At 37.5% G+C, this 9123-nt stretch overlaps 1 non-coding gene across 1 annotated transcript; it reads right to left on the reverse strand.

Annotated features, from left to right (window-relative positions):
- Positions 1 to 5143: 5143 nt before the first annotated feature.
- LOC114005792 (U6 spliceosomal RNA) lies at positions 5144 to 5250 on the reverse strand. Its single transcript, XR_003547610.1, has one exon. It is a non-coding gene; the product is annotated as a U6 spliceosomal RNA (small nuclear RNA).
- Positions 5251 to 9123: the final 3873 nt, after the last annotated feature.

A 9123-nucleotide genomic window follows, 5' to 3' on the forward strand; every position in this document is an offset into this window, starting at 1 on the left:
ATAACCATTGCACATCTGCTGATCCTGGTGACCAAGCTATTACACATGACTTTCGTGAACATGCTGTGTGATTATATTTATGATACTAGATTCACATATATATTTATTTAATCTATTGATACTTACATATTATATATATTTATTTAATTAAGAAAGAATTAGTCTTTGTAAAGATACATTATCTATTCAGTACACGAAATCTTAATTGCTAAGAATCTCCCAGAATCCGCCTAGTTTTATGTGTCTATAAAAGTAGTTGGAGGAGTTCTTTAACTCAAAACCCTCTGAACAAAACAAAAGGGGCAATTGAAACTAAGGAACGACATACAGCATAGCGAGAACTACATATATGAAGCAGTCAGACTATACGTAGATCCATTATTTTACTACGAAGAGGAGTTTTAGTATTTTCTAGTCATTTTTCACAAAGAAAGAGAAAAAAAGTTGGTGAGAAAAATTAGTGACACTAAGAACGTGCTTCTGTTCTGATTTGGGACCTTTTGCTAGGTGCTAATAATTCATTTCTATTTTAAATGAGATTTGATGCCTCCTTGCATCATTGGCTCATAATAGTCTTCACAGATTATTTTCAGAATCTACTAAATGTTATTGTCCGAAGTTTAAATCTTTATCACCTAGCTTTGATGAAGGTGTAGTTTTTCCATTAAGATCTGCATAATGACTCACTCTATGCTTTTGAATAAGGAATAACATTCTTCCCCTTAAGTTTCTTGTTTAATGTTCCTCTCTCACTTCAGTAATTAGTAAGACTATATATCTTACTCCTTTCAAGCAAGAGTAATAATTTCTAACTTGGCAACTGGTGTCATAATTGATTTATCCCATTAGGGGTAAAATGAATATTTTAATTCCTGTGAAAAACAGCTAAACATTCTACAGATCAGAGTATGTGCATTTCTGATCAGTTTATCCCCAATTCTGTCTAGTCATCAAAAATAGTTTGTAAACTTTAAGTATTATACAATATTAATTTATAATATTAATCTTATTGATCATTTTCACAAGACCATTCAAAAGATACATTTCAGCCTCCTTGTGGTGTCTCATGCTAAGATACTATGCTCTGCAGTATTGAACCACACGGGAAACCCAGGTTTGATTCCTGGTTCAGACTGAGGCATGTGCCTGTAATTCCAGAGATTGGCAATATGGAGGCAGGAAGAGCACAACTTATGGTTGGCCTGGGAAAATAACAATATCCTGTCTCCAAAAGTGCTGGGCATGCTGGTGCCTACCTGCTGAGAGGCTGATGCAGGTGGATTACGACAGTGAAACCCTATCTTTAAGCAAACAGGAAAAAGACACATTCTTTTCTCTTATTCCTTGCCATTCTTTGAGTCTTCTGTAAGGGAAATAAACCATAGTGATAGATCCAAGACAAATGGGAAGAAATAATTTAAAAATCTATATTTATTATTTTTATATTTAATCCAGTAAGTACCATAAAATAAAATTCAAAAATTCCAAAATTTCTTACTTTCCCTATAGCTGTTAATTCTGTGCATCTTTAGAACTCAGAGATGTCTGAGCTGTGAAGTTTTCAAACCAGTGCCAAACTGTGAGGTTTTTAATCCTGTTCTTGCTTTTTAGCTCATTCCTGATGGAAAAAATCTAAATTTGTACAAGTCAGGCTATAGGCTTCAGGAGATATGATTGTTAAAGTCTAACTGGGTCTCAGAGCGCACAACATTTTCTATTCTCTCTTATACCTAGTGAAATTTATATTCAGAGTCTGCTTTGATTAGCTTCATTTTTAAGAGCCTACCGTGGGATCACCAAAATAACAAGTCTCAACTGTACAACTTCACATCTCATTAACAGCTGCTTTTCAGCATATGGTGCTTGGGCGATCTGAGTTAATGCGGGTACCAGCAAGGTGGTGGAGGTGTGCACAGAGTCCAATTTTACTGCCATGTGACGTGTTCCTTTGAGGAAGATAGTAGTTACATTTTAAAATTTTTGTTTATTTTATACATTTAATCACTGCACATCACTACAGCTTGTAAAACAAATTTCCCCAACATGAATACACTTCACATTTTAGAAAAAAAATTATTTCCTCAGAGAGAAAGAGAACACTCTCAACAAGGTGTTGTTGCTGCAGTCGTGGGCACACGATGCCTACGTAGTCAGGAAGGGCTCCTGATGCAAACCCAGGACCTTCTCATGGGGGTCCACTGACAGAGTATCCTGAGCATGCTATTCTACCACCCAAGGAATGTAACAGAATCTGTAGGTGCAGTGCTTTAGATGAGCTACTGTGTAAATGATCCTGAAATTCAAGTAGACACATGCCTGTCATCAATCAATATGAGAGAGCACAATATAACATGATGAAGAGTTGCTATGTTTTGGCATATTTATTTCAAAGGTAACTGTGGGGACTAGTAGATGGCATAATGATTATGTCGCTGGACTCCCATATAGTCAATTGTAGTTTGAGTCCTGGACCTGGTACCTTAAAACACACTGTATATGCGTGCGTGCCCAAGTTCTCAAGAGGAGGAAGAGAAGGGATTGTGGCATAGCCTTCTCATTTTGGGCGGGGGGTGATTTCTCATTTTCTGTCTCTTTGTCTCTCTCTCCAGCAAGCATGCATCCTATATCAAAAATCTCTCTCTCTCTAAAAAATATGGTAACTGTGGGCTAATTAACTTTATTATCTGAATATATATATATATATGTATATGTATGTATAAAGTATAGTTTTTATAATTATAATTATTTTTATGTAACATACAAAATCTCAAGTTTTTTCTTCAGACTTTAGATTTAGATATTTTGACAAACTGCCAGCTATAAATTTAAATAAGTTTATTGAATAGACTGTATGTTTATTGAATTTAAGATGTGTCTACTTAATTTGTTTTAAAGAAGAAGAATGAAAAAAATCCTTATATTGCTGGTTTTAAAAGTTAGGCCTCTATTAGTTAAAAATTTCTCTAAATAGAAATGTAATGTTTAGGTGTTTCTATTTTAGCTATTAATAAATAATTTCAGTTAATCTGCATGGTAAGTACTTCACTGTACTCGATAGCCTGAAATGACTAGAATGATAGGAATTGGAGAATTATAGGATTTGGAGCTAAGTGGGACCTAGAGGTCTTTTAATTCAACCTCATAACTTTACACAGGTAAAAATTAAGCCTCAGAGCTGTGACTTATGTACTTTTTTTTTTTTTTTTTTGTAGAGAGGTTTTTGCTATAGGGCACGTGTGCTCCCCAGAAAGACAAGAGAGAGACAGAGAGATAGAAAGTGAGAAATCATCCCCGCCCCCCCCCCCCGGGGGGGGGGGGGGCACGTGACCCCCCCCCGGGGGGGGGATGGCCACACTGCTATCCCTTCTCCTCCATTCTCCTCTCAGGATCTTGGGCATGTACGCTCATGCACCTGGCCAGAGTGTAAGCCACCAGGTCCAGGACAACTACATGGGAGTCCAGTGACAGCCATTACTCTAACTGCTGGTCCCTGGCTTATGTATTTTAAACATCAATTTCTTGTCTTATGCAAGAGCTAAAGACAGACAAATGAGTCAAAGATAAATAGAGAGAAGTAATTTGCTTTTGACATTATAACATACTTAACAAATGAAAATAGAGCCCAGGGGAAGAATAATGCTACCAAGTGCATTAAGGCTTCCATGTCACAAGTCATGCAATGACATTGTTATAGGTAGTGATTTCTAAATCCCAGAGGAAGAAGTGCCATTTACTTAGTAACTGCAATTGGTTTTCAAAAACGAGGCCGAGGATCTCAAAGTGTACACTGTGTTCAGCGGTATACAGCACCGTAAATGAACCTCACACTCTACTACCACGCATTCTCATTCTTTTGTTTCACTCCTCATCAGTTGAAAGCTCTAGATTTGAGTGAAAGTCATCTGACCTCTACCTCTCTCTGGCCTGTCTGCTGCCATATACTACAATCTTTTACTTTACTTTGCAGTCATACACTGTTCCCTCCACTCCCCCGCCCCCACTCTCTCATATCTTTGCTTTAAGAACCTAGAGCACTTCTGAAAAGACATCTCTTAATTTTTGGACCAAAGACTTTTTGTCTTTTACTGGGCAGATCCACTCTTCATTGGCGTAATGATTACGTTACTGGACTCCCATGTAGTCCACCACAGTTCAAGTCCTGGACCTGGTGGCTTAAAACTCATGGCAGCCACATGTGTGTGTGCCCCAAATCCCAAGAGTAGAATGGATTGTGGTGTGGCCAACTCCCTGGGGGGGGAGGGGGTGTGATCTCTTGCTTTCTATCTCTATCTGTCTCTCTGGCAAGTGCATTCATCCTGTAACAAAATTCTCTCTCTCTAATAAAACATTATCCTCTTGTTTAGTTGTTATTCATAAGAAAGCATGATGGTATACTTTATGAAAGCAGGTAGCATGATCTGTTCAATTCTGAATCATCAGCTTCTAGTAAAATGCCTGATAGACAAGAGGTACTTGACTTAACTAATGGGCAGATGATTGAATGGAGCGAGACTATCACAAGCAATTTGTTATTAGGAAGCCAATAGATTATTTCTAACTGCTGATTGTAGGATGGTGTACTTTGGTCAAATCACATGGGAAAGCATTTATAAAAATAAATTCAACAATTGTAAACCTAATGTATATTGATCTATATAACCTAATAGATTAATGCTGGAGAGGTAACGATTTAGTAATTACAGCCTCACACCTCCTTTACATATTCCAGAGGCCTCATAACACCTACAGAACAAACTTGAATAAAATTTCAATGGGTAGTCATTTTAGCAAAGCTGTCTGTAATTACCTTTAAATTAATATTTTATGTCACAGACACATATTGTACTAAAGAATTTATCTGATAGATGTTTGTTCAAATTCCACATCTAAACATCCAACATCTATTGGTTTCATATAGTTGGGAGTATTTTCATCTCTCTGATTATTAATTGTTTTGCCTTTTTTATTTCTTCTTAATTTGCCATAGGTCATATATGCTTGAAGGAGAGAGAAAGGGAAAGTGAGAAAGCACTCTCTCAGGGGATGGCCACATCCCAATCCCGTCTCCTACATTTTCTCTTGCAATTTTGGACATGCACACATGCCTTTTGTGTGTGTGTGTGTTTTTTTTAATTCAGATTTCAAAAATATGGAACGCTTCACGAATTTGCGTGTCATCCTTGTGCAGGGGCCATGCTAATCTTCTCTGTATCGTTCCAATTTTAGTATATGTGCTGCTGAAGCGAGCACTGCCTTGTGTGTTTTTTAAGCTGCAGAGTCTGGATCTTAAACTGTGCAGCTGGCCATGTGAGGTCCAGCCACCTTCACCACATCACCAGCTGCACATTTGCCTTGTTTTTAAGTCTGTAAATGGACACAAACATCATGGCTATGCGATACGCTTTGAAGATTCCCTTCCCCCTTAAGCCAATGTAGGGGGGAAGGTAAATTGTTTCTTCATATTAAATCTGTGAGAAGTTATATTTGAAAATAAATTAGTGGCACTAATATCGCAAATTTAGAAAGACGATTCCCGGTTAAATCTTAAATTTGACTTGTTTTTATAATTAACGGGAGGGATAACACATATACCTTTAGCTATGGTATGTGTACATGGTATTCAGTTTATTGATCAATAAATATAACCGGTAAAATTTCAGATGATCTCTCCACTTGATGCGTTATTTTATAATAATAATGGAAATGTCAGATACACTGTTTTATAACTTTACAGTTTTTGAAGCTTTTTCACACACATTAATCCTTTGATGCCAGCTGGTAATGAAATGTTTTCTAATTATTATGCATCATTGGGCAGAGGGAACCTGAAGGCCAAAAGCAGTTAACAGGTATTAATTATAGCCATTTACTTTCTTCTGAACTTTAATTGACATTCCCACAGGTTCAAATTCTCAAGTCTGCCATACATTTGATTTCTTCAGCTTCTCTTTTGATTTGCCTTTTAAATATACCACAAAGTGTCCACTTAAATATATTTTCTCTCGATCTAGGCAGTCTCCTTCTGCAAGTGATTTAAATGCAGGCTGCGAAGATGCCTTTGTTTTCAATGGGACTTGTAATTGTGCTGGAAACAGAATAGATTCCGAAAAGGGTTCTTGAAACAAAACAGTAAAAAGTAATCCTATTTTCACACAGCCAGTTTCACAGGTATAGTATAGTTGGCCAACGTAATATGTATTCGGAAATTATAACATGTATAAATCATTAAAATTTGAAAATCAAAGAGCAATGGAAGATACATGACAATATTAATTTCAAAGACTCTCAGTTTTTCTTGTCTGTTAATTGCTAGAGGGCACATATTCTCACCAGAGGAAAACAGAGACAGAGAGAGGGAGAAAGCACCCTCTCAATGGGGTATAGTCATGCCAAATCCATTTCCCCATCCTGTTGGGATTTGGGGCAAGTACACAGATGTGCTTGGCATGTTTTTCAAGCCACCACAGCTAGGATTCAGGCAATGGTCAGCTGTGTGGGATCTGACACCTTCACCGCTGGGACACAAAGCTGACCTTCTTTCTCTTCTTATAAATCTCAGTCCCATGCTGACGATACTGGGTCTCATTATCATTGGAGCAAAATGTTTTTTCCCCCAAGAAGAGTAATTATATTTATAGTTGATCTTTATATGTATGATTTGTGCTAAATTATAATGACATGAAGCTGAGAAGTGGTAATACTAGGATCAGATTTAATTATTAAGATTTATATGAAATAGATAAAAATGGTTATCCCATTTGAACACTAGAATGAGAACCCTCAGTATAAATTTCTCAATATATGATTATAAAACAAAAAAGATAACACAGAATGTCATAAATTATTTTTTGCAGATCAATATAAAACAGGATAATGTAGGAAACAAATTCTTTTAAAATGCCATGGAAACCCTGCATCCTAGCTAGACAATTCTGAATTTAATTGGTAGTACATATATATTCTATTTTGAGATTTCCATTCCCTCAAATCTTGTGAACATTGTTGGTTCTAATCTCAAACTACTTTTCCCTGTACATATCCTCTTTATATGTGATTTTGGTTTTGTCCATTAAAGGTGCAGGGGATATTTCTCTAGCCCTTGACTTTAGATTTGGACTTTTTTTTTTTTTTTTTTGAGAAGTTTTTGACTACAGGGCACGTGCGCTCGCCAGACAGAGGGAGAGATAGAGACAGAAAGTGAGAAATCACCCCCCAGGGGGGATGGCCACACTGCAATCCCTTCTCCTCCATTCTCCTCTCGGGATCTTGGGCATGCATGCACACGTGCCCAGCGTGAGTTTTAAGCCACAGGGTCCGGGACGCAAACCACGGTCAACTACGTGGGAGTGCAGTGACATAGCCATTATGCTAACTGCTGGTTCCCATGGACGTTTGATATACATTAGCTACTAGAAAAATTAAGAAGTAACAACGTGTCAGCTCTAAGCCAAGGCCACTAAAGAACATGTATGCTGCCCCAACCATGCCTAGTCCTGATTAGCTAACTTCTAGTGGACCCTCAGATGTATGAGCCTATCAGTCTAATCAAATGCACTGTGTGTCTCTCTGTCTCACTCTTAATGTATCTGTCTAAACTCCATACTCTGTGTGGACTAAAGCTTGAAATCTTTACACATTTTTCTCTATAAAAACATCCAGGCCCAGCTTTGATGGTGCACCCTGCTAAGATAGTGCAGTCTGAAGACAGACCACATGAGAAGTCTGGGTTCTATTACCAGTCTGGATGTGGTAGTGTGTACCTCTAATCCCAGCATTACCAGTCCAACCTAAAGGCTGGATGTGGTAGTGTGTACCTCTAATCCCAGCACCCTGGGAGGCTGAGGCAGGAGGATTGTGACATAGTGGGTAACATGGCAAGACCCTATCTAATGTCTGCACTCTGTAGCAGAAATGGAAAGATTGGAAGTTCTAAGAGCAAAGACGGCAACTGTAGATACTACAGATAGTACAACAGGGAGTGGGTCAGAGAGGGTGGGAAATGGGGAATGGAGGGAGGAGATCAGACAAAAAGAAACAAAAGATTTAATAGAAAAAGTAAAAAAGTCATCTGTTGATGATAATGCATATGGTAATGTCTTTGACCTCACTAATATGCACTGCACTCATGCTGGGAAAAACCATGTTGGACAATGTAAAGATATACTGTGACTAAATGTAAATTAACAGTATAAAGTAAAAAGAAAGGAGAGAGAGGAAAAAATAAACATGAGATTTAAAAACAAAACAACAAAAAAACGAGCTAGGCATGGTGGAGTGGGTCTCTAGTCCCAGTGCTGTTTGGGAGGCTGAGGCAAGAGGATCATGACACAGTGAAACTTTGCCTAAAAAAAACAAATCAACTTCTCTGGTTAGATGATTGCATGTATAAAAGAAATAGAAATAAAATTTTATAAAAAGAAAAAAAGAAATCAATCATGGGAACCAGCAGGTGGCATGGTAGCCAAGATGCTGGCCTCTCCCACATGGTTGACCATGGTTGGAGTCCCGGATCTGGTGGCTTACTTTCTCACTTTCTCTCTCACTCTGTCTCTTCTGGTCAAATTAAAATAAATGAATGAATAAATAAAATTAAATAAATAATTATTTTGAAAAAATAAATCCATCAAAGATATTTTTACAATGTAGTCAACAAGAGATACATGATCCCTGCCATTTCATTTTGGTGTAGAAGTCTGATATTAATCCATAAATACATTAATAAATAAATGACATGAAAGAAAAATATCGAATGCCATGGAACCTTATAGATGGGGAATTCCTATAGAGTGTGGAGTCAAAAGGCTTTTAAAGTGAACTTATAGCTAAATTTGAAAGATAAGTTATTCAGGATAAGTTAGTGTGTTTGGAGAAGAGCATTGGCAAGCTAAGGGAAAGTTCAGGAAAAGGAAGGCATGTGATAGATTCTTTTTTTTAGCTTTATTTATTTCTTTCATGAACAAGTAAGTGAGCATGCACATGTGAGAGAGAGAGAGAGTGAGAGAAAACACACCCCAACAGGATTTTGACACCATGATCTATCCCCAGCCTTTAGCCAGCTATGGATCATGGACACACACATGCCCAGTATACTCAGATAGATAGGTCTCTGGAGCTCATGTGTGT

This window comes from Tupaia chinensis, unplaced genomic scaffold, assembly GCF_000334495.1.
Source record: "Tupaia chinensis unplaced genomic scaffold, TupChi_1.0 Scaffold144465_1, whole genome shotgun sequence".
In the NCBI taxonomy this organism is placed as follows: domain Eukaryota; kingdom Metazoa; phylum Chordata; class Mammalia; order Scandentia; family Tupaiidae; genus Tupaia; species Tupaia belangeri.